The following is a 22,029-nucleotide window of genomic DNA, read 5'->3' on the forward strand; positions in this document are numbered from 1 at the left end:
ACATAGTATAGGTAAAAATCAAAAAGGAGACAATTCCCAGGTAAAATGAGTACAAAAACACTGGATCCATGGTCCAAACTGCAGTCTCTACATCCAAGGATGGTCTCCACACGTCAGGCTGTCTCCAACAATGACCCCAGGGCTTCTGCAGAACTCCCAGACCCCAAGAATTTATATAGTCTGTATCTCTTTAAAAACGGATTCGGATATCAACCTTATCACCTACTGATGATAAATTGGATGCAAACGGAATGGATCCGGAATGGATCCGGACTGGATCCTGAGTACAACCGTACGTATCCGGTCCGGAACGGATCCGGACATCCGTTCCGTTTTTTGCAAAAACGCAAGTGTGAACGGGGACTTATAGAAATTAGATTTTTGTCACCTATTCCAATAGTTCATGACTGTCTTGAGTGCTAATCCAACATCAGTGTAGGTGCCACATGATGCAATTTAACAATCCACTGTGCTAAATCCCTAAATGCATGATAACTGTTATTCAGCATCTCCAACTTATCTTGCTCCCTCCTCTCTCTATGGAGCAAAACCAACTGCTCTGGACTACATCTAATAAAAGTATCTGTACAGTGATCATTCCTAAACTGGGACAGGACAATATGACCGATTGTTCCAGTTTGACTGTTAAGTATTTTATGGTTCTGCAGTCCCTTGGGGGAATGAACATGGTTTTGTCCTTGTGACTTGACACATGGAGTAGACACAATACAGTAGACATCACATGAAAAATGGATAAGTCTGCTATGGTCGCACTTGCGGTCTGACGGGCACCTTAAGGCTGGGTTTCCAATAGAGCTGCATTCTTTCTGGAATCGGACATAGCACCGGTCCTGATGCAAATACGCAGGCTCTAGTCTAGTTTAGGGGACCAAGCAGGAAACCTCATAGGGAACAGTTCTCCAATCACAACACCCTCACAGAGTTCCCCAACCCTGTCCTCAAGGCCTACCAACAGTGCAGGTTTTGCAGGAAACCACAAACATGCACAGGTGAGGTAATTAGTGTCTCAGCAGAGCTGATTAACCACCTTTGTGTATTGCCACAAAACACGTACCATTGGTGGGCCTTGAGGACAAGGTTGGGGAACACTGCTTATAGCACAAAGAGTTAAGATTGGCCAAATAGTGTGGGTGTCGTTTACTCCAACTTATCTGAAACCTAGCAGTTCGAGGGAATGCTATCCACCTAATCACATAAGCTGAATTTCCCTATGATTCCTGCTGGGCCCCCCAAACTAGACTAGCACCAATTTGCATCTGAATCGCTATAACCATGCACAGCTATTGGGTTTTGAATGCTTTGTGAGGAAAACTGTAGCAGGCAATTCAAAAACTGCCTATCGATTTTAATAGGCTGCGTTTCCACATGCGAATTCACATGCTGGGAATTGCTGAGATTTGGCTGCCATGGTGAGGGTCCTAAGGGTGAGCTCACACTATGTGCAGCAATGCATGTGAACGCACCACCCATATAATTGTATAGGCATGTTCACACATCAGCATAACAGACCACGTTATCCAAACACAATTTGTACAGTGTGTTTTTTGGTTAACATGTGCAATAGGGATGGTCGGAAATGGCGATTTCCAGTTCTGTAGAAATTCTGATTTCCTTCAGTACCGATTCCATAGATTTCTGATTTCCGAGGAGTCTTTCTTTTTTGGGTCATTTTTTGCATTCTCTGATTAAAAGAGTGAGGCCTGGTGCACACCAAAAAATGCTAGCAGATTTTGAAACGCTTTTTGTTTTTTTTCTGTAGCGTTTCAGCTAGCATTTTGCGGTTTTGTAAAGCGTTTTTGGTGTAGTAGATTTCAGATATTGTTACAGTAAAGCTGTTACTGAACAGCTTCTGTAACAAAAACGCTGGCAAAACCGATCTGAACTGCCGTTTTTCAGAGCGGTTTGCGTTTTTCCTATACTTAACATTGAGGCAGAAACGCATCCGCAATCCAAAAAATGCCTCACCCCGGGAGTATGCGTCTCTGCAAAACGCCTCCCGCTCTGGTGTGTGAACCACCCCATTGAGATACATTGACCAAGCGTATCCGCAGCCGCGAGCGGCTGCAGAAACGCTGAGAAAAAAGCCGTGCGGTGTGCACCAGCCCTAAGGCCTGGAACCCACTGAAAACCGCAAACGCAAAACGCAACCGCTAGCGCTTTGTCTGAGCGGTTTGCAAGCGGATTCATGCGCGTTTTGGGTTGTGTTTTGCAACATTGTATTTTTTTCCCCAGCGGGTGCCTAGCGTTTTGCGTTTTGCGTTTTTATCCTGATTGGTCCTGTGAATTATTTTTAATTTTGTTACAGTGTGCTGAACCGCAAAACGCTAGCAAAACCGCTCAGTTTAGGTTTTGCTGAGCGTTTCTGCTAGCGTTTCAATACTTTACATTGAAGCGCTAACGCTCCCAAAATGCTGCAGGTCCTGCGTTTGCGTTTCTGGGAAACGCAAACGCTCCTGTGGAAGTTGCCCCATCCATTAACATTAGCCCAGCGTTTTGGCAAACTGCTAGTGTATCGCAGTGCTGCCAAAACGCTGCCAAAAGCGCTCCTGTGGGTTCCAGCCCTTACAGTGTGTCCGCAACACTTAACAATGTTTAGAGGAGTGTGCAAGGGCTCAAAACATACATTAGCAAAAAATCAGAAAATGAAAGCCCATCAAAATAGCACCACTCCGTTGAGATAATATAACTTTTTTATTCAAAATATATATATGTCTGACTAATACAAAATATATGACATCTTTGAGTTTCAAAGGTAAAAACAATTTAAAACCGACCATGTGGTCATATATGGCAACAGTCTGTTACCATATATGACCACATGGTCGGTTTTAATTGTTTTTACCTTTTGAAACTCAAAGATGTCATATATTTTGTATTAGTCAGACATATATATATTTTGAATAAAAGTTATATTATCTCAACTGAGTGGTGCTATTTTGATGGACTTTCTTCTCCTGATTTTTTGCTAATGCATTCTCTGATTGGCAGAATACTTCTGAGTTGATAATCCAGAAGTCTGCACACTCGAAGTTCAACATGATTTTATTCACATGGTACACCCAGTATCGATTCTGGTCACCAACGATTTTGGGGCCATGGGAGGTCCCCTTTATCAAGGCATATTACAAAATGAAAAAAAAAAACAAGTAATGCAGTATTTCCGCATAAATGCCGATCTCCAATCAAAAATGCAGAAATTTCAATTACGCAAGATCCGAATGAGCATTCCTAATGTGCACATTACATAGCAATTGGTCATGCTGTGTTACGCAATGCACATAGTATGAACTTAGCCTTGGGGTTACTACCTTTTCTATGGAAATGCTGACTTTTTATATAAATAACTGTATTATAAACTACGGTTACTTCTTTGATTTAATGAGGCAGCAACTATGTATTGCTCCATATTATGTTACTATCTGTCAAACATGCAAATCCATGTTCTGCATGACATGGCTAGTAGGGATGATCACAGATATGCAAATTCTTCCGAGTTGATGCAAATTTATGCAATTTTTTTTATGCACATTTATGCAGCTTGAAAATGGACCAATCAATTTAAACCTGGGTTTAAATTGGTCTGTTTTCAAACTGCATATAGTTGCATAAAAATTTGCATAATTTTGAAAAAATTAGCATCTCATTGATCATCCCTAATGGCTAGGGATAACTGCTAAAGATGCAAATGTCAAGGGCTTGCATGCAGATAGCAGCTTGAAACTGAGCAATTTGCATCCGAACATGCCTATTTTTTTCTCTCTACTTGATCATTAATACTCTTGGTATGGCAATAGCCGGAGCAAATCAGAGCCACAGATTGATTAGTTGACTGAAAGCTGATGTTAAATAGCTGCCAGTTAATTGATTTAGCCATTACTGGATCTGATTTGTCTTTGGCAAATTCCATTTCTTTGTTGATGTTCATATTTAGCAAAATTTTGCCGTCAGCACTTGAGATGAGCATTACTTTCCCATAGTTGTTCTATCTACGGGCTTGTTCACACTAAGAGCATTCTGGCTTTTTTCTTCTTTTTTTTAAGCGCTGGTGATCGCTGGCGATTTTTTTTTTTTTTTTTTTTTTTTCTTTCAAATCGCTTCAAAAGCGCTTCTGCAATTTTGCTCTATGTGAGTGTTCTCACATGAGCAATGAGCTTTCTTTCCAATCATAAACACGACCTTTTGCACCATTTCCTGAGCGTTTTGAGCTTTATAGAGAACCTGTAACTAAAAAAAAGTTCCCCTGGGGGGTACTCACCTCGGTAGGTGGAAGCCTCAGGGTCCCAATGAGGCTTCCCCCTCCGCTGCAGCTGCAGGCAATCCAGCGCTGGCTCCCCTGAAGTCTCCTGCAATCCACGCTCAACAAGCCTGTCAAGGCTTGCTATATTTACCTTCCCTGGTTCCAGTGGGGGCGCTGTTGCGGCTCTCGGCACAGAGATAGGCGGAAATAGCCGATCTCTGTCAGGTCCGCTCTACTGCGCGGGTGCAGGAGACTTGCGCTTGCACAGTAGAGCGGGTCAACAGCGATCGGCTATTTCCACCTATCTCCGAGTGGAGAGCCGATACTGCGCCTGCGCTGGACCCGGGAAGGTAAATATTTACGTCCCCGATGTTCGGAGGGCCAGATCGAGACCACCGTGGGACACAGGAAGATGGGGGAAGCCTCGATAGGGTCCAGAGGCTTCCCCCTACTGAGGTGAGTACCCCCCAGGTGAACTTTTTTTCAGTACAGGTTTTGTTTAATTCAAAGTATAGGGAAATCGCAAAGCACTTGAAAAAGCGCTTTGCAAACTATAGTGGAAGCCAAAGTTCCTCCATAGTATAATAAATGTAGCATTTGTTTTGGATTCAGGGCATGCATTTTCAGCCTAATAGAGGTGGAGCATGCCTGAGCGATTAACCACTTAATTGCAGCATGTTTTTAGGGATGCGCAACCTCCCCCCTTTTCATAATGTATTTATACGTTTGTATATACAAAATATTTGGCAGCTTGAGTAATTTGTCCTAGCTGAGCTGGTAAAATAGCCATCAGCTGGCAACCCTACATACAGTCCCACAGCATTATTTTACAGCCTCATTTTTCTTTTTCTACAAGTTGGCCATTTAGGCTGGGTCCAGAGTATGCCAGATGCACAAAAGTGCATTCATAGCGTATCGTGTGTAGATACACTATGCCTCTCATAGTGTACATTACATACCTGTCACCTCATTCACACTAAGCACCATTGGGCATCTGCTTGGGTCCATCGCTGCTGCCACCCCTGGGGACATGGGCCACAATACTGATGGGAGCACTGGCAAAAGTATCTTGCTTGGGCTCACCATTGCATTAAAACAGACCAACAGGAACAATCCATTCCAAGGGAGGATTTGAATTGGTCCAGTGAGTGGTGTACCAATAGGAATCCTCTCTGGGAAGGGAGGAATACCATTGGTCTGTTTCAGCCCTAGGGCGAGCCTCAGGTATGCATTTGTTGGGGCTCCCATCGGTATGGCGGAGGTGGGGATAAAGAATGTAGAAGGTGACAGAAGGCAGTCACTGAAGAAACCAAATGAATGCAGCAAATATCCTAGTGGGAACAGACACTGCCCGTTCCCATAGACTTATATTTCTTTCATAAGCATCCACAGCGTGTGCTTTGTCCCCAAAAATTGTGCATGCAATGAGTTGCATTCTGGCATTGCACTAATCAAACATATCAGCACATGTCTGAACAGATCCTATATTTAACATAGGATCCGTGACATGTCCATTGGTCCCAGGTACTCTTCCATGAGAATCCCTCAATGTGGTGGAAGAGTCTACTACGGAACACTCTGCGTGCAAACGCTTTTTGGAAGCCAACATCCTCCAGTTTGTTGCATCTGTTTTGAATGCAAGCTGTGCCTGCCTTGTGAAGTGAGGCCACCTCATCCCGTTGTATAGAAATGTCCATTGGTCCGTTCTGTGAATCGGACCATCTTCTGGTCTAGTGTTAACCAAACCTAACTGACCATAGGTTTGATTTATAGGTACAATGAGGATTTCCACAGACCAAATGGAACAGTGATAAAATAGTGTTGTGAGCCTGGAAGATGATTTTTAGCGTCTGTGGAGAGGAACCACCGGCACATTGTAGTTGTCCCATCCAAACACGAGTTAAACTTGCTGACTGCCATCTCGTGTCTGTGCATACCTTCAGTTATAATTTCATTTACAACGTGCTTGAATTAGCCTTGTAATTGCCAGATCTTCAGAATCTCTCAGCCTCGAATCTAGGTCATTTTCATTTTCTGATAAAATGCACCCTGTAAACATTCTGCCTACATACTTGTTCACAAAGTACATGGCAGACGTGTAATAAATGCAGGTTTTGATCCATTTATCTATCCTGATTAAATAACACTCTGTGCTGTATTGAGTTAATTTTGAAAGGTTGAAGTACTCTTTGCATCCATCTTGGGCACCCCTGCGGGTTCATGTACGACAGGCTGAGAAATCGTGCTCCACATTAGCCATCGTGTCCTAGTTTCCCCAGTGCACTTTTTTTTTCATTCGTTTAATAATGACAGTCTTTTGAAAGCTTATATTTTTTTCCCCCCAGAGTTCAAACTTTTACAAAGTGAATAGAATTGTTGAAATGGACCTGTATTAGAATTTAATGCACTGGAAGTTGAATTAGTATGACAACTGTGACAAAGGCTGTGGCATGAAATGCAGAATGATCACTGGGGGATCTGAAGCATGTGCAGATTGGCAGAAAAATAGAAGAGATCACATGGTCTGTGCATATGGAGAAGGTATAGCACAAAAGCAGGGGCTCTTTGGATAACAAGAACAGTTTACCAAATAAAGTAACAGATAAAATGGGAAAGAATATGTCAAGAAGCTTTGTAGGTTTCCTTTTTTTTCCCTTTTTTTTTCTCATTGCATTTAAAACAGAACTAAAGTAGCCCAGCATATACCAGAGTCATTGAATAACTGGTAAAGCAGCAGGGACAGCCATACTACCCAAGGAAAAAAAACTGCATATATAAGTAGATAAATATATGTTCTACTTACATAATATATGTATTGTACTGTCCTCTTTTCAGTGAGTTTTATATATAGTAAAGGGAAAACTGTTATAGGCATTTTCCATCTCTACTGGCTCTGAAGTCAATCCTGATGTAATTTCCTCCCCTAGGGCCCAGACACACTATAAGCACTTTTTTTTAGCCATCAGCGCTTTGAGAGCTTTTGAAAAAACTCTCCCATTGACTTACATTAAAATCACACAATTTTACCGCGATCACGATTTTAATGTACGCCAATGGGAGCATTTTTTAAATAGCTCTCAGAAAGCACTGATGGCTAAAACTCTCAGAAAATCGCTTATAGTGTGTTTTTCCCTAGAAACTGCACTGTTCTATCTAGCTTGCTTTGTAAATACATGTGAGCACAACTTAGATCATATTTTAGCAGCTTCTACCTCCCCAGCCTTGTGTCACACTAAACTGTCCTCAGCCAATCAGTAAAGAGCAGGGGACATAACTAGATTCCCTCTCCCCAGCAAAGTACTGTACAAGAAAGGAGCTAGGCTGACTGGGATAAGATTTGTTAAAACAGAAACATTTATGATTACATTGGAATGCTTGCAATGCAGGGTCAGGTTGTAGACTGAATAATGAGCACAAAGCAGTGAGAGTGGAATTTGATTTTATGGCTGACAATCTTGATTTAAAGAGACTCCGTAACAAAAATGTAATCCTATTTTCTACCATCCTACAAGTTCCTATACCTATTCTAATGTGCTCTGGCTTACTGCAGCACTTTCTTCTATTACCATCTCCGTAATAAATCAGCTTATCTCTCCCCTGTCGGACTTGTCACCCTGTGTCTGGAAGGCTGCCAAGTTCTTCAGTGTTGTGGTTCTGTGATGCATCTCCCCCCTCCAGGCCCCTCTCTGCACACTGCCTGTGTGTTATTTAGATTAGGGCTTCTCCTCTCTGCTCTATTATGTTTTACAAGCTGGATAAATCGTCCTTTGAGCTGGCTGGGCTTTCACATACTGATGAATTACATACGGGCAGAGTTGTCTGCACTCTGCAGTAAGAAACAGCCTGACACTTCAGTGGATGATAGCTGCAGAGGGAAAGAAACACACAAATGATCTCTTGAGATTCAAAAGGAAGGCTGTATACAGCCTGATTGTGTATGGATGTATTTTCTATGTGTGGACATACTGTACATCAACCTACTTCCTGTTTTGGTGGCCATTTTGTTTGTTTATAAACAAACTTTTTAAAACTGTTTTTAACCACTTTTAATGCAGCGGGGAGCGGCAAAATTGTGACAGAGGGGAATAGGAGATGTCCCCTAACGCACTGGTATGTTTGTGCGATTATACTTTTGTGCGATTTTAACAATACAGATTCTCTTTAACGTTTAAAATAAACCTTAGGTGAGAGGAAATGGAAAGAGACAAGTATGTTTAATAAATGCAGCTTGCATTAAAACGTGCCAGTCCTCTGCTTGTAATTATTCCTGAGTCTCTGAGCCAGAACCAGATTGCAGATTAGAGTCCAGACACCACTTTTGGTAACTATTTGTAAAATTAGTTTAGAAAACAAGGACCACGAAAAATTGTAAAATGTAAAATGCATGTATATGCATATGTATGAAATGTACATTTGTTCTAGAGTAAAATGCACTATAACCAGTTCACCCCCAAGGGTTTTTATCCTAACGGACCAGAGCAATTTTCAGTTGTCAGTGCTCCTCCCTTTTATTCCCTAATAACTTTATTACTACTTATCACAAGAAAATGATCTATACCTCGTTTTTTTCGCCACCAATTAGGCTTTCTGTGGATAGTACATTTTGCTAAGAATTTTTTTTATTCTAAATGCGTTTAATGAGAAAAACCGAAAAAAAAGAAAAAAAATCATTATTTCTCAGTTTTCAACCATTATAGTTTTAAAATTAAACATTCTCCTGTGGATAAAACATACACGGTTTATTTGCCAAGTTGTCCCGATTATTAAACAGTTTAAATGATGTCCCTATCACAATGTATGGCGACAGTATATTATTTTGAAATATAAGTGTTGTTTTTCTGTTGTGTTTTTTTTTATTCTGGCCATAATTACAAGCCCCTATGTAATAAATTAAAATTAATTTCCCACCATAAAATATAAATTAACAAAGCTGAGTCCCTAAGGTAACTATTTATTTATTTTTTTTAGCTGATTTTTTTTTTTTACAAGTGTTTTTTTTTGGGGGGAGAGGGTTGGAAGTGTTATTTTATTAATGATCTGTATGTACTTGAAAATGAATGTATTTTGTAGGTGTAATGTACTTTTTGGCCACAAGATGGTGCTAGTGAACACTCATAGGAAATGTTCACTTTTTTTTTTTTTTTCTTCACTTTATTTAATTGTTACATTTCCTGTTATTGTGAATGGACGTAGCCGCTGTTCGCGGTCACGTCCATTCACTCCAGGCACTGCGATTGGGTAGAGGACCGTTCGGTCCTCTTCCCCAATCACCCAGCACGGAAGCCCGACGGAAAAAGCGGCGGTAGCGGCGGACACACGGCGGTAGCAGCGGCGGGAATGCGGGACGTATTACAACGTCATGTTGCTGTTAATAGCGGTAAGCATGACGTTTTAATACGTTAGGTTGTCAGTAAATGGTTAAATTACTTTCTTCCTCTATTACTTAGAGTGGGCAGTAAAAATCTGATAGAGTTTGAACTAGTCCATCTCCTCATGGGGGATTTTTTTAAGGGTTTTCATTGTTTTGAAAAGCACTTACTGAACGGCAGTTACTCAGTCTAACTGGTAAAACAGTGTGCATGTACGAAGGGAGGCTCTACGACCTCTTTGTATAGATCTTTTCCATGGGGTGCTTTTGAAAAGAATAAAGGAAATACTGAGATTGCCCCATGGGGAGATGGACCTGTCAGATCTTTGTTGCTTACTGTAAGCAACAGAAACACGAGAAAAGTAATTTATATTGTAGAAATGTACATCTCATAAGAATGTGTACAGATGTATTTAAAAATTTTTTCATAATAGTGGGCCTTTAACTGTCTATGGCAATGTATGTATACACGGAAAGTATCAAGCGCTACTTGGTGACCAGGCTTATTACCACTTTAGAAATATGGCATCCAATAAACTGATGGTAAATAACATAAAAGGGGCAGCCATTTAAGCTGATGGCTGCCAAACTTTTTTTTTTTAACCCCTTATGTTCCTTGCAGATTGGCATTGCCCAGAATGGCTGATCCTGTGAGCATGGGGCCCACCATCTCAGTAAAACCAGATCACATGGGGGATATTTTGCAAGGGGGTGCTTTCCGCCTTTCCTTTTTGAAAAGCACCCGTGTCTATTGTAAAGGACAAGTGGCTCTTCTCCCACACCTCTTGCACCCAAGCAAGTAGGGATGATGATATTGGTGGCACTTATGCTGGAATCTGGAATCCCTCTTTAGGGTCAATTCATAAAAGGCTGTGCGGTAAAAAAAAATCTGGGAGGGAAAATACCACATTCGGTATTGTAGAATTGTGTGCTAATCCATATACATTTTCACAGCTGCGATAGAAGTGCAGAGATTTACCAAACTAAACTGTTGGTAACATGAGAAGAGTAGCTGGCTGAGTTGTTACATTTGCTGTTCTCCGTGCAGAGACAACATTACAATAAAAGAGGCATCCCAACTTCAATTTAGATGTGCATGTTTTGTTATACTGTCTCTGTTTGCCCTGAATCTGTTCTGAATCTGTCTATTAAGCCCCATCTACATGATACGATTCTTTGTGCGATTCGATTACGATTCTATTTACGATCCAATCAAATCCGACATGTCCGATTGGGATTCGATTCAATTCAATTTGCCATTATTTTGCAATGGCAAATCGAATTGAATCGAATCCCGATCGGACATGTCGAATTTAATCGATCGTAAATAGAATCGTAATCGAATCGCACGAAGCATCGTATCATGTAGATTGAGCTTTAGTCTTTCTAAACAATCAATTTCATTGCCACAGCGTAGAAGACCCTCAAGAAACTTTACACATGGCAGGCTTTCTGATGTGAAATACACATCTTAAAAGCAGGAACCCAAGAGGTTAAACACACAACCTAAGGTATTCAGGGGAAGCCTTGTTTGTTCTGCCCTCGCTGCTGCTGCCTGTGGGAGATCTCACTACTTCTGCTAGTGAGTCTCCATTAACTTGCTCTTATCGCTCTCTTATCACCTATTCAAAGCAGGCGGTATTCTTCGTGTCATTACCGCCTGCTCTAATCTTTATGAATTGACATTTACTGACATGTGTTGAGATAATTACCGCACAAGTCGGTAATTTACCTCACTGCTCGGGAATTTTAGCTTTTCATGCGGTAACTGCATTTATGAATTGACATTTTGCTAAGTGCTCAGTAAAGTCAGTTGTTTTCTGCATTACCAAATGCGGTAATGCTTTATGAATCGAACCCTTTATCATTAATGGACAACTATCAAACTATTTTTTTCTTAGGATGCCATGGTACCTGAAGTCAGTCCGGGGTTTCGTAAACTGAGGAGTCTGATTTAGATGATTTTTTTGTACTGACATCATCGCATTGCATCACTTGTGAACAGAAGAGCGAACTGGCTATCTTGCTGCAGTTATGTGGCTTGGTTAGCACGGTGGGGGGAACCAGTTGTTGGATTGTGCCATGCATTTCTTACAGAGCAGCATCCCCTGTACAGCAGTGGGCTCTCCAGGGGGTCAGACACCATCAGTACTTTTTGGGACCGCATTCTGCAGGTAGGGCAAGGGGAAAGGGGCCAACAATTTAAGCTACAGTCTTTTAGTGCAAAGTCGCTATTTATTAATGGCAGCCTGAACTTTTTCTTTTATAGTAGTTCTTTAAGGTGGCTCTCAGATATGAATTCACAGTTATGTTTTGAAACGATGTTCAATGAAACCCCAGATACTGTTTTTCCCCCCGACTATACAGTATTTTCTTCACATTTATAAAGCCAAATAGAGATTGCAGTGCGACTGTGCAGCCCAACTCAGCTCACCCCTAGGTGACCAATACTCACCCCCTACCGTCTGATGACTTGTGCTATCTTCTTTAGCATGAATCATCAGAAGAGAGGGATGAGGAGTGATCACATGAGGAGAAATGATCAAAGCCATGGTCATTTTTTTTCACTTGATTCAAAATGTGTTGTAGTTTGTTTTTCATTGAAATTGGGCCAATAAAAAAATCAATTGCAGCTGCATTTGATTGGTCCACTTTCAATCTGTCAACTTTGCATAGATAAAAAATAATTACCTTACAATTCTTTGATTATCTCCACTTGGGAGTCAGCAGTAGTCAGGATAGACTGAGCTACTGTAGACTATTGGTATAGTCAAATGTCACTGTACTTTTGAAGTATCTGTATGTAGGGAAGGAGAGATTATCTGGGTAAGAAACCGCAATGGTGCTTCAATTAAACCCTTCTGCTTCAGACTATGTAATCACAAATTTGTATGCATGGACTCACTTCATGGTCATTATAATGTTAGATTTAGGTAGGCATTAACATTAACTTGTAATTCAATTATGTTGTTATTGTTTACATGCTTGGCTGTTCTACAGATGTTTTCATCTTCAGTTACATTCTTACTTCCGACTATTCTTGTTTTATTTCCCAGCAGAGAAACATGCACTGAATATATGTTCTGCCATCTTTAGTCTTTCAAAAAATGCAGCTTGCTGATTTTTCTTGCTGGCCTGCTTGGTACACACCATGCAATTTCCCGTCAGATAGATGGGTCTAATAGATCATTTCCAACAGGTCCGATCTGATTTCCCATCGTTTTTCTGATCAATTTGCATAGAAGTGATCAGAAAATCAATCAAATCTGTCAGAAATAATCTAATCTAAATTGCATGGTTTGTATCAGGCATAAAGCTACCTACTCACACTAGATTAAAGTGAACCTGAACTGAGTAAAATTATCTAACATAAACACATGATGTACCTGCAAATGAATATTACATACTTACCTCGCCGTCAGTTCCTCTCAGAAGCTCACTGTTTTCTTCCAATAACGATTCCTTACAGTTCTGACAAGATTTTGTCAGCAAAGAAATATGAGTTTCTGTGAGGTTTATATCCGTGGCTGTCACTTATAACATGCTTGTCTGTGGCTCAAGTGGCCGATATTGCAGTTTAACAGTGTGCTGACCCGGAAGCTGTTACAGGGTCATTACTGTTTTTAAAATGGAGGAAAGAGAATTCCATCGATCCCAATGGACAAACCAAATGCGGGAGAGGAGATAGAGATTGATGAGTAGACAACACGGGAGGTAAGTATGACGTGTGTATGTTTATTTTGACTTAATTTTCAGTCCAGGTTTGCTTTAAAGTACCCCTGAACTGTTTTTTTTTTTTGTTTTGTTTTTTTTTAATCAAAATAATTTTAATACTGTGTTATTTGTGGTGCTGTGACATATGCCACAACACTATCCTCCGCCTCCAGCACTTACTGTGTTCCCATTCTGCTCAGCCGTAATCTTCAACTGAGCAGAATGTCGATTATCAGCGGGGAGGAAGTGTCAATTGTTCTGGCCATCCTTAGGAACCCACCCCCTCCACTCACCGCTTATAGTTCCCGATGGTGTTACCGCACACAGCTTGCAGGAGAGCTGCACTGTGTGTGGGCGGGTGGAGATTGAGCTCGGAATAATAGTGTACTAAGGGCTGGTTCACACGGACGGCAGACGACGAACGGGGAGGCCAAAAGCTGCGTCATCCTGTGACGTCTTGTTCGTTGCGATCAGCGTTTGTCATCCTTGCAAAGGGGACATGAAGACGCAGCGGCTATGCGATGCTAAATGCTCCCATTCACTTGAATGGGAACGTTTAGCCGACGAGTCCTGAACGCTTGCCAGTAAATGGCTCCAAGCGTCCGTGTGAACCAGCCCTAATACAGCTATTAGTACACTATTGTTCCAACCTCAACTATGTAGCGTTCTGGGTCTGCGTGTAGTTTGACTTCACCAACTGCCTCCTTGTTACAGGTGTGAATTAAAAATAGCAGAGAAAATTACATTTTTAATAGAGAATAAAGATGGCATTTTCTTGAAAAAAAAAGTTGAAATGCTGAATTATTCTGCAGTGCTTTGTATATAGTGTGAATGCACCCTAATCACCCACGCAGATTTTTTGAACGACCACCCTGCTGTATTAAATCGCGAAGGTTCGTTCTGTTCCTCATTGACTTTTACGGGTATTTCCCCATGATCGTTCATTCATGACGGCTCCAACAACACTTTAAGATTTGGCCAGATGGATCAGTGAACGATCGTTCTTTGGCAGAGATCCCTGATCCATCTGCCCGTGGGTACTTAGCTTTACTTTCTTCTTGTCTTGCTGTTGGTGAGAATGCACTTCTAGTGTATGTTTGCTACTGCTTGCAGATAGCTTACCTGAAAGCCATGCATGGATAGCATATGACACACAGTCCAGCAGCTTAGCAGTTGCTTGGTGCATAGTCTTTGAAAGCAGTTGGATAAACTGTGATTGGTGGCTTATTAGTAAGGAGCTAGGTGTGCGTGTTTTTGTGTATATACAGCACATATATATTAATGTGGGCTAACCAGATAGACTTAGGCCTCGTCCCCATGCATGGTTTTTGCATTGCTCTCATCCCGTTTATTGTTTACGCATTTGTGCAAAATTGCTTCCAACAATGCATTGTGTAACCGCCATGAATCACAGTGCATGGATGGAAACCTCAGACAGTGCAGTTTATGCAACTGTAATGTCCTTGCATGTCGCACACTGTGGGTTGCTGAAAATGTGACCAGCAACGCACAGATGGACACCAGGCCTAAAAGACACCCACTCCACCGAAACCTGAAAAATACAGGACTGTGTCTTCAAAACAGAAGGCAATTACAGGTGATCACTTCCCCTCTGATATGGAACACCTATACATTTTCTACACCAAAATACAAAGAACGATACACTCCTAGCAAAGGCAAACCTGTATGAATGCATGGCTCCGTACTCTGTCCAGAAGTGGTCACGTAATCCTCTCCTGTAGTAAGAAGGCATTACTGTACATACAGTACATGCATCAGACAATTATGCCTTTACACCCGGTAGGAATCCTTCCTGTGTCCCTGCTGGTGTCATCCATACTCTGTGAGAGCACACTGCGTAGCTGAGCATGCATTACCACCTGCCCATTTGTTAATGATGACTGTCACATCGAGCTTTGCATGCTTGACAGCAGCCGAATGCCTGTAAAGGCTTTGTAATGATATTGTTTTAAGTATGATGTCATACAGAAAATGACAACTTTGTTCCAGATTTCCGTTTTATTCATGCGTAGATTGATCTGTGGTATAATACACTGAAGGTCATTGTCCTCTGTTATGTATGAAGTGTAAACTTAAAAAAAAAAAACGTGGTTAAAAAAACCTTTCTAAAGAGTTGAGCTTTGACCACCTGCTGTCTGTATTGTGACTGTGGAAAAGGTGACGTGTAGTGGATAGGACAGCCGCAGTCAGGTCCGCTGATTCTCATGAGGACACCTCTGTGTGCTTGAGCGGCTGGAACTAGTAGGGTGACTGCTTTTAGATAGCCAGGGGCTACATGTAGCTGGCTCTCGCCCTGGCTGTGTAGCCTCAGGCACAAACAAGCAAACACCTCCTTTGTCTTTAATCAACACACTCATCATTTTGTGCTGAAGGGAAAGGAGAAAAAGGTTCCATTCACCTAAACTGGGTGCTGCTGGAAAGATAAATCGCCCTCTGATTTATGATCTTTCTTTAGTGCTCAGCAGGTAAGGTCTCTGCACCTTAATTCAAAGACCCTCCAATCTGTAGTAGCCTTGAAAGGAGGTCTCCCTTCCCTCCTTAGGTTCTCATGTATACATTAGGAAGAATGCAGCTTGAGGAGTACAGCTGTTGGCTGCATCTGGAGGAGAGTGGGGCACCCAGACTGTGCTGCTACAGGAGAAGTAAAGTGGTGCTGAGGTCGCTACAAATACTCCATTGTTCGCAGAGAAATTCCTGTGTTTTTTTTTTCTTTTCCCTTAAATCCCCCTGCGCATGATACAGTAATTCAAAGTTAATAAGGCTGGATTTCACTGTACATTTTGTGTAGTAACTTGCCTCTGTTGCTGAGGAATACTGCTGGGGATTTAGGTAGGAACATCAGAAGGAGGTGCAGAGATTGTGTTTTTTTTTTTTTTTTTTTTGGGAAATATAAACAAGTGTCACTCAGATGCATTAATTACCAGACATTAAAAGGGTTCTTGCAGGGATGTTTGCTACTCCCTGTTGTAATTAATGCATCTGAATGACACTTGTTTATATTTCCCAAAAAAAAAAAAAATATCTACAAAGAAAACTATGTACCTCCTTCCTATGTTCAGAAGTATATAAGCTGTGTGCTCTAACATTTTGTCAGTCTGCAGGAAGAGGGGCTGCAGAAGGCTTATTGGCTGAAAGCTTTCTCTTTTTCTTTTTTAAAGAGGAAGATTGGTAAAATAAAAAATCAGCCTGCGCAAGAAAGGGCCTGTAATAAGGCTTTGTATTACTGCTGCACAGATTGGTAGGCGGGAGGGTTAATCATTCACCAGCTCGCCAATAATTCATTAATGTCAGAAACTCCGCCCCCTCTCTGCAAAACAGCCATGTCCATTTTTCCAACCTAAACCTAACACAACTGGGTGGCTACTGGATGAGGCAGCTGGCACCTTTGCCATGTGTAAATGGTAAATGAGTGTCCTCTGCATCTGTGACCGCTCTGGTCTGCTGCAACATGTCCTAGATGTGGTTTTCAGACTTCTAGATGCCTAGGAAGGCATTTCAGAGATGGCTAGACCTAAAATTATTAGTCCCACTGTCCAGGAAGCAGTGGCACAGTTTAGGAGCTCTGGGCCCCAATGCAAGATTTACATTGCACCCCCCCCCCCTCAAGCTCTCTCTCTCTCTCTCTCTCTCTCTCTCTCTCTCTCTCTATATATATATATATATATATATATATATATATATATATCTATTAATATGGAGCACCAAAACCTGCCAAGGACAGCTGCAGTGTCACAGGGGTGCAGGCGGGGGAGTGGGGGGTTGTCTGGGAGGAGAACAGTCTAAGGCCAGAAACCCACTTGGGGCGATTTTCGGAGTGTTTGGCGATTTGAAAACTCTTGCTAATGTAATGCCATGGGTGTGATCCCACTTGAGTGATGTGGTTTTATAAAAATCCCCCATAGCATTGCATTAGCAAGAGCTTTTTCAAATCACTAGCAATTAGAAAACGCTCCTAGTGGGTTTCTGGCCTAATAATGGTTACAACTAATCCAAAGCACCAAGAGAGGTAATAATTACCAACATAGCACCAATAAAGAGCTAATAAAGTGGTGAAAGGAGGGACCCTACTGGGCCTCTCTGGTTCCTGGTGCGGTCACTACCTCGTGGAAAGATTGTTTACAATCATTTTCTGAGTGTTTCCCATAGTCATATTGGATGGCATGGAATATGGAACAACCAATTTCTGTTGTAATTTCTGTAGTTGTGTACTATTCCTTTTCCAACGGATAAAAAAGAAATTAAACATGGGATGTTCATACCATAAATCCCACAAAGATGTTGTGGACTAATGTGGACCAGGCTGCGCATGCAGGAAGCCCAGCCTTACACAGAATTTCAGAGATTGGTAGAGACTCTAGTCTAGTTGTTTCTGGCAGAGAAGGAAAAGGAGATTCACAACCCAGAGTGCACTTACTTAGTTTATTAAAGGAAATTATATTTCTGTTCATTTTCTTCTTCTAAAATGAAATATTGATGTGTGTGTGTGTGTGTGTTAATTTTCAAGGATTTTAGCAAACCTTATTGCAAACTTTTAACCTTTGTCAGTTGTAGGAATTGTGAGGCAGATGGCTGTAGGAGGCAGTTCAGAGAAAGCGATTTGTGATAGCGTCTGCTCCTAATCAGCCCAGGTTTGTTAAACAGAAATATGGTATTTATATTATAATTATCATGTATACAGCACTAACCTCTTCCATAGCACTGTACAGAGTACATTGTCATGTCACTAACTGCACCTCATGCTGGGAATACACAATGAGATTTACTGTCCGATCTTATTTCCGATTTCTTATCTTTTCTTATCAATTTCCATTCACTTCTATGAGAAATTGATCAGAAAAACGATAAAAAATAAGATCGGACATGACAGAAATTATCGAACCATCTATCTGCTGAAAAAACTTATGGTGTATTCCCAGCATTAGAGGAGTGTGCAATCTAATCCCTACTACATATATAATCCAATTTCCTTATCCTACTGTAAAGGTTTGTACACATGAGCAATGATTGTTGCCCATAGGGATTCGGGACAAGTTCTGTATAATACTTCACTGGAATACAGTCTAGCAAATCATTCTCTTGCTGTGGAGGGATGATGGTGTGGCACACAGCGGAGTGGCTTCTGGTGGGTGGGGTGAGGAAGGTAACCAAGCACTCGGCTGAGATAATCTGGTGATGCATTGGGTCAGCTGTACACTCACTAGATTCTCATATTAGAGTGTGTAAGAGCCGTATACATATTGTGCTAAGCTTGGCAGAGATGGCCCAACTGCCTGCCTCTGTAGAGTTTTTAGTATAGCATGAATATAGCCGCCCCAATTATTTGCCAAAAGAACCTGAGCACAAGATCATCTCAGTAGAGTTCATTGATCTTCTGCTTACCCTGCTCCAGTGTTCCCCTCCTCACCCTGCCCTGCGGAGGGGAGTGAAGGCACAAAGCACCATAGCACAGCACTTGGCCCCAAACTGTGGCCCGAGGAGTCCTGACCGCTGCACACCGCAGTCATTGTGCCTGTGTATATAACCTTAAAGCAGGGGTCTCAAACTCACGGCCCGCGGGCCATTTGCGGCCCTCGATACAATATTTTGTGGCCCTCGCCGGCAAAAACTTCCTTATTGTTCGCTTCAGTGCTCCCAAGTAATCCGCCGCATCCCCGCCACTAAACGAGGGCTGCAGAGCCCCCAAATCGCCCGGGGGGCAATCCGCCGGCATTTGCTGGAAGGGGCAGAGCTTTCAGCTTCAGCTCCGCCCCTCCTGACGTCAATCGCCGCCTCTCCCCGCCCCTCTCTGTGAAGGAAGAGTGAGAGGGGCGGGCAGAGGTGGCGATGCGCCGCGATTGTGAAATTCCTTATGCGGCCCAGCCTCATCCTGACTTTGCCTCCTGCGGCCCCCCAGGTAAATTGAGTTTGAGACCCCTGCCTTAAAGTGAATGTTTACCAGTTTAAAAATAAAAAAGTCAGATACTCACCTAAGGAGAGGGAAGGCTCGGTCCTAATGAGCCTTCCCTCTCCCGGTGCCGGTCCCACGCAGGATCCCCCGTAGCAGTATTCGACCAGTTCGGTCAAATACTGCCACTTCCGCAGCCGAAGGGAGCTTTCGGAAGCCTTCAGGAGCACTCGGGCTCCTAAAGACGGGCCGCTCCATACTACGCATGCGCCCTCTATGACGCACTCGCGCGTGCGTAGTATGGAGCATCCCGTCTTCGGAAGTCCGAGTGCTCCCGAAGACTTTCGAAGTCCCTGCGGCGGCGGACGCGAGCGGGGGAGTCAGCGCAGCACCGAGGGCACCGGGAGAGGATAGGGAAGGCTCATTAGGACCGGGCCTTCCCTCTCCTTAGGTGAGTATCTGACTTTTTTTTATTTTTGAACTGGTAACCATTGGCTTTAAAGCCAGTTAAGGGACATTAATGGCGAGTCAGGCAAAAACTGCACTGGAATTTTGGGCGCACCAGGCGCCGCCATAGGCCGTGATGTGAATTACAGCTATAGTGGCGCTCAGTCAGTAATTTGGGTGTTGTTACAAGACTGAGCCCAAATTACTATAAAAACAGCATAATTCGGCCGCCAATTATGTCTTACACCACAGTCCACCATCCCCTACGATACTAGAATCAGAACACAACTCACCAATTCGACCTTCACAGTTAAGTATATACGACTCCGAACCTACCACTCCCATCCCCTCCACAAACGACAGCCCCCGACCAATCCCAACTACCAATCAAGCCTCTACAACCCCTCACATTGAAAATAACAACAGCTCAGAACAACCAACTACATTTACCCAAACTTCTATTGAAACCTTTTTCCAACCTAACATGAATGGCCCCACCACCCCACACACTACCAATACTAATGCTGAGACTACTCTAACATCCTCTTTTTTAGACCTACCCGCCACACTATCCCAGAACATGTTAGCTACCCAACTCCCCAGTCCGATAGCTTCTCGCACCATATTGCAACCAAAGAAAAAAAGACCCCTACCCGACTCCGAAAAAGGGGTAAACGCGGGAAAAGAAAAACGAGGAAAACATTAACCACAACCAATCCCGCCCCCCCTTCAAAACAAACCAAATGTATATTTAACCTATCCGATCACTCATTATCTCGCTATGAAACCACACTGTTGGAAAAAGGATTGTCCTTTTGTCCAACCAATCAGTCAAATATGTTTGAGATTTTTTCCGATCTAAATGCCTACATACGAAAACTAACACTCAAACGACATTTTGCAATAAAAAAACTAAACCCACCTCCCCCCAATGACCCGACAGCTCTAATCATCACCAACGACGACACCATACCAATCTGTACGCTATCCCCCTCCGAAATTCACACAGAACAATATATCACCACACAACTTAAAGGAAGATCGAGATTCTATCCTGTAGCCTCAAAAGGGAACTTTATTGACACATTCTATTCACTAGTGCTTAATGACCTACAGAACATACACACAGACAATCCCAACCCGATATCCAACCTAACCCGTCAACAAAAACTGCCATTAAGACACTACAGAACAACCACAATCTTACTATCAAACCAGCAGACAAAGGGGGAGGGATTGTCATTCGTAATACAAAAGACTATCTTGAGGAGGCGGAACGCCTTTTGGGTGATACCAAGTATTATACTACCCTCGATATAGATCCCACAACGGAGCTCAACAAAACACTGAAAACCTTCATCAACAATGCCTTATCCAACAACATCATTTCCAAAAATGAAAGAAATTACATCATCAACCCACATCCCAAAACTCCATTTTTTTACTACCTCCCTAAGATACATAAATCTTTAACTAAACCACCAGGGCGCCCCATCATATCCGGTATAAATTCTATGACCAGCAACCTCTCACGTTTTGTAGACCAACATCTACAATCTCATGTACGATCACTTGACTCCTACCTCAGAGACTCCGCACACCTCATAGAACTACTTAAATGCATAACCTGGCAAGATAATTTTGTATGGCTCACCTGCGATGTAACTTCTCTGTACACAAACATACCGCATTCTTATGGTATTTCAGCTATCAAACATTTTCTGTCTACCAATCCCGCCATGCCCCATGACCAACAATCTTTCTTAGTACAATGTACAGAATTTATCCTACAGAACAACATATTTTCCTTCACTGACAAAATCTACCATCAAACTAATGGAACAGCTATGGGTTCGTCGTTCGCCCCATCTTATGCAAATTTATCCATGGAACTTCTGGAACTACAAAAACTACAAGCCAACAACCCTTTCACTGACAATATAGTTTTTTATAAACGGTACATAGACGACCTTATCCTGGTATGGCAAGGTAACATTGACCGTATCCCCCTCTTCATCAACTATCTCAATTCCAATGCTGCTGGACTACAATTCACTTCACAACATGACCCCATAAATATCGAATATTTGGATCTCACACTGTTTATAGAATCTAACACTATAAAAACCAAAACATATTTCAAACCGGTAGATGCTAACAATTATATACATTTTGAAAGCTTTCACCATCGCCCCTGGACCATTAACACACCATACAGCCAATTCAGAAGGATACATAGAAACTGTACAGACATCTCTGACTACAACACACAATCAGATCTACTCACTAACAAATTCCTGGCACGAAAATACCCCAAAAAACTCATCAAGGATGCAA

General features: G+C 42.2%; 1 protein-coding gene and 1 long non-coding RNA gene across 7 annotated transcripts in view; one reads left to right on the plus strand and one right to left on the minus strand.

The window, feature by feature from the left end:
• LOC137521824 (uncharacterized) overlaps positions 1-15,198 on the minus strand; it is a 54,401-nt gene extending 39,203 nt beyond the window's left edge. The window contains exon 1 of the long non-coding RNA XR_011022215.1: positions 15,023-15,198. This is a non-coding gene — a long non-coding RNA (uncharacterized lncRNA). The remainder of the gene's footprint in view (positions 1-15,022) is intronic.
• Positions 1-22,029, plus strand: part of ADCY4 (adenylate cyclase 4) — a 183,414-nt gene that overhangs the window by 38,222 nt on the left and 123,163 nt on the right. The gene's annotated exons all lie outside the window — the stretch shown is intronic.

This window comes from Hyperolius riggenbachi, chromosome 1, assembly GCF_040937935.1.
Source record: "Hyperolius riggenbachi isolate aHypRig1 chromosome 1, aHypRig1.pri, whole genome shotgun sequence".
Taxonomy (NCBI): Eukaryota; Metazoa; Chordata; class Amphibia; order Anura; family Hyperoliidae; genus Hyperolius; species Hyperolius riggenbachi.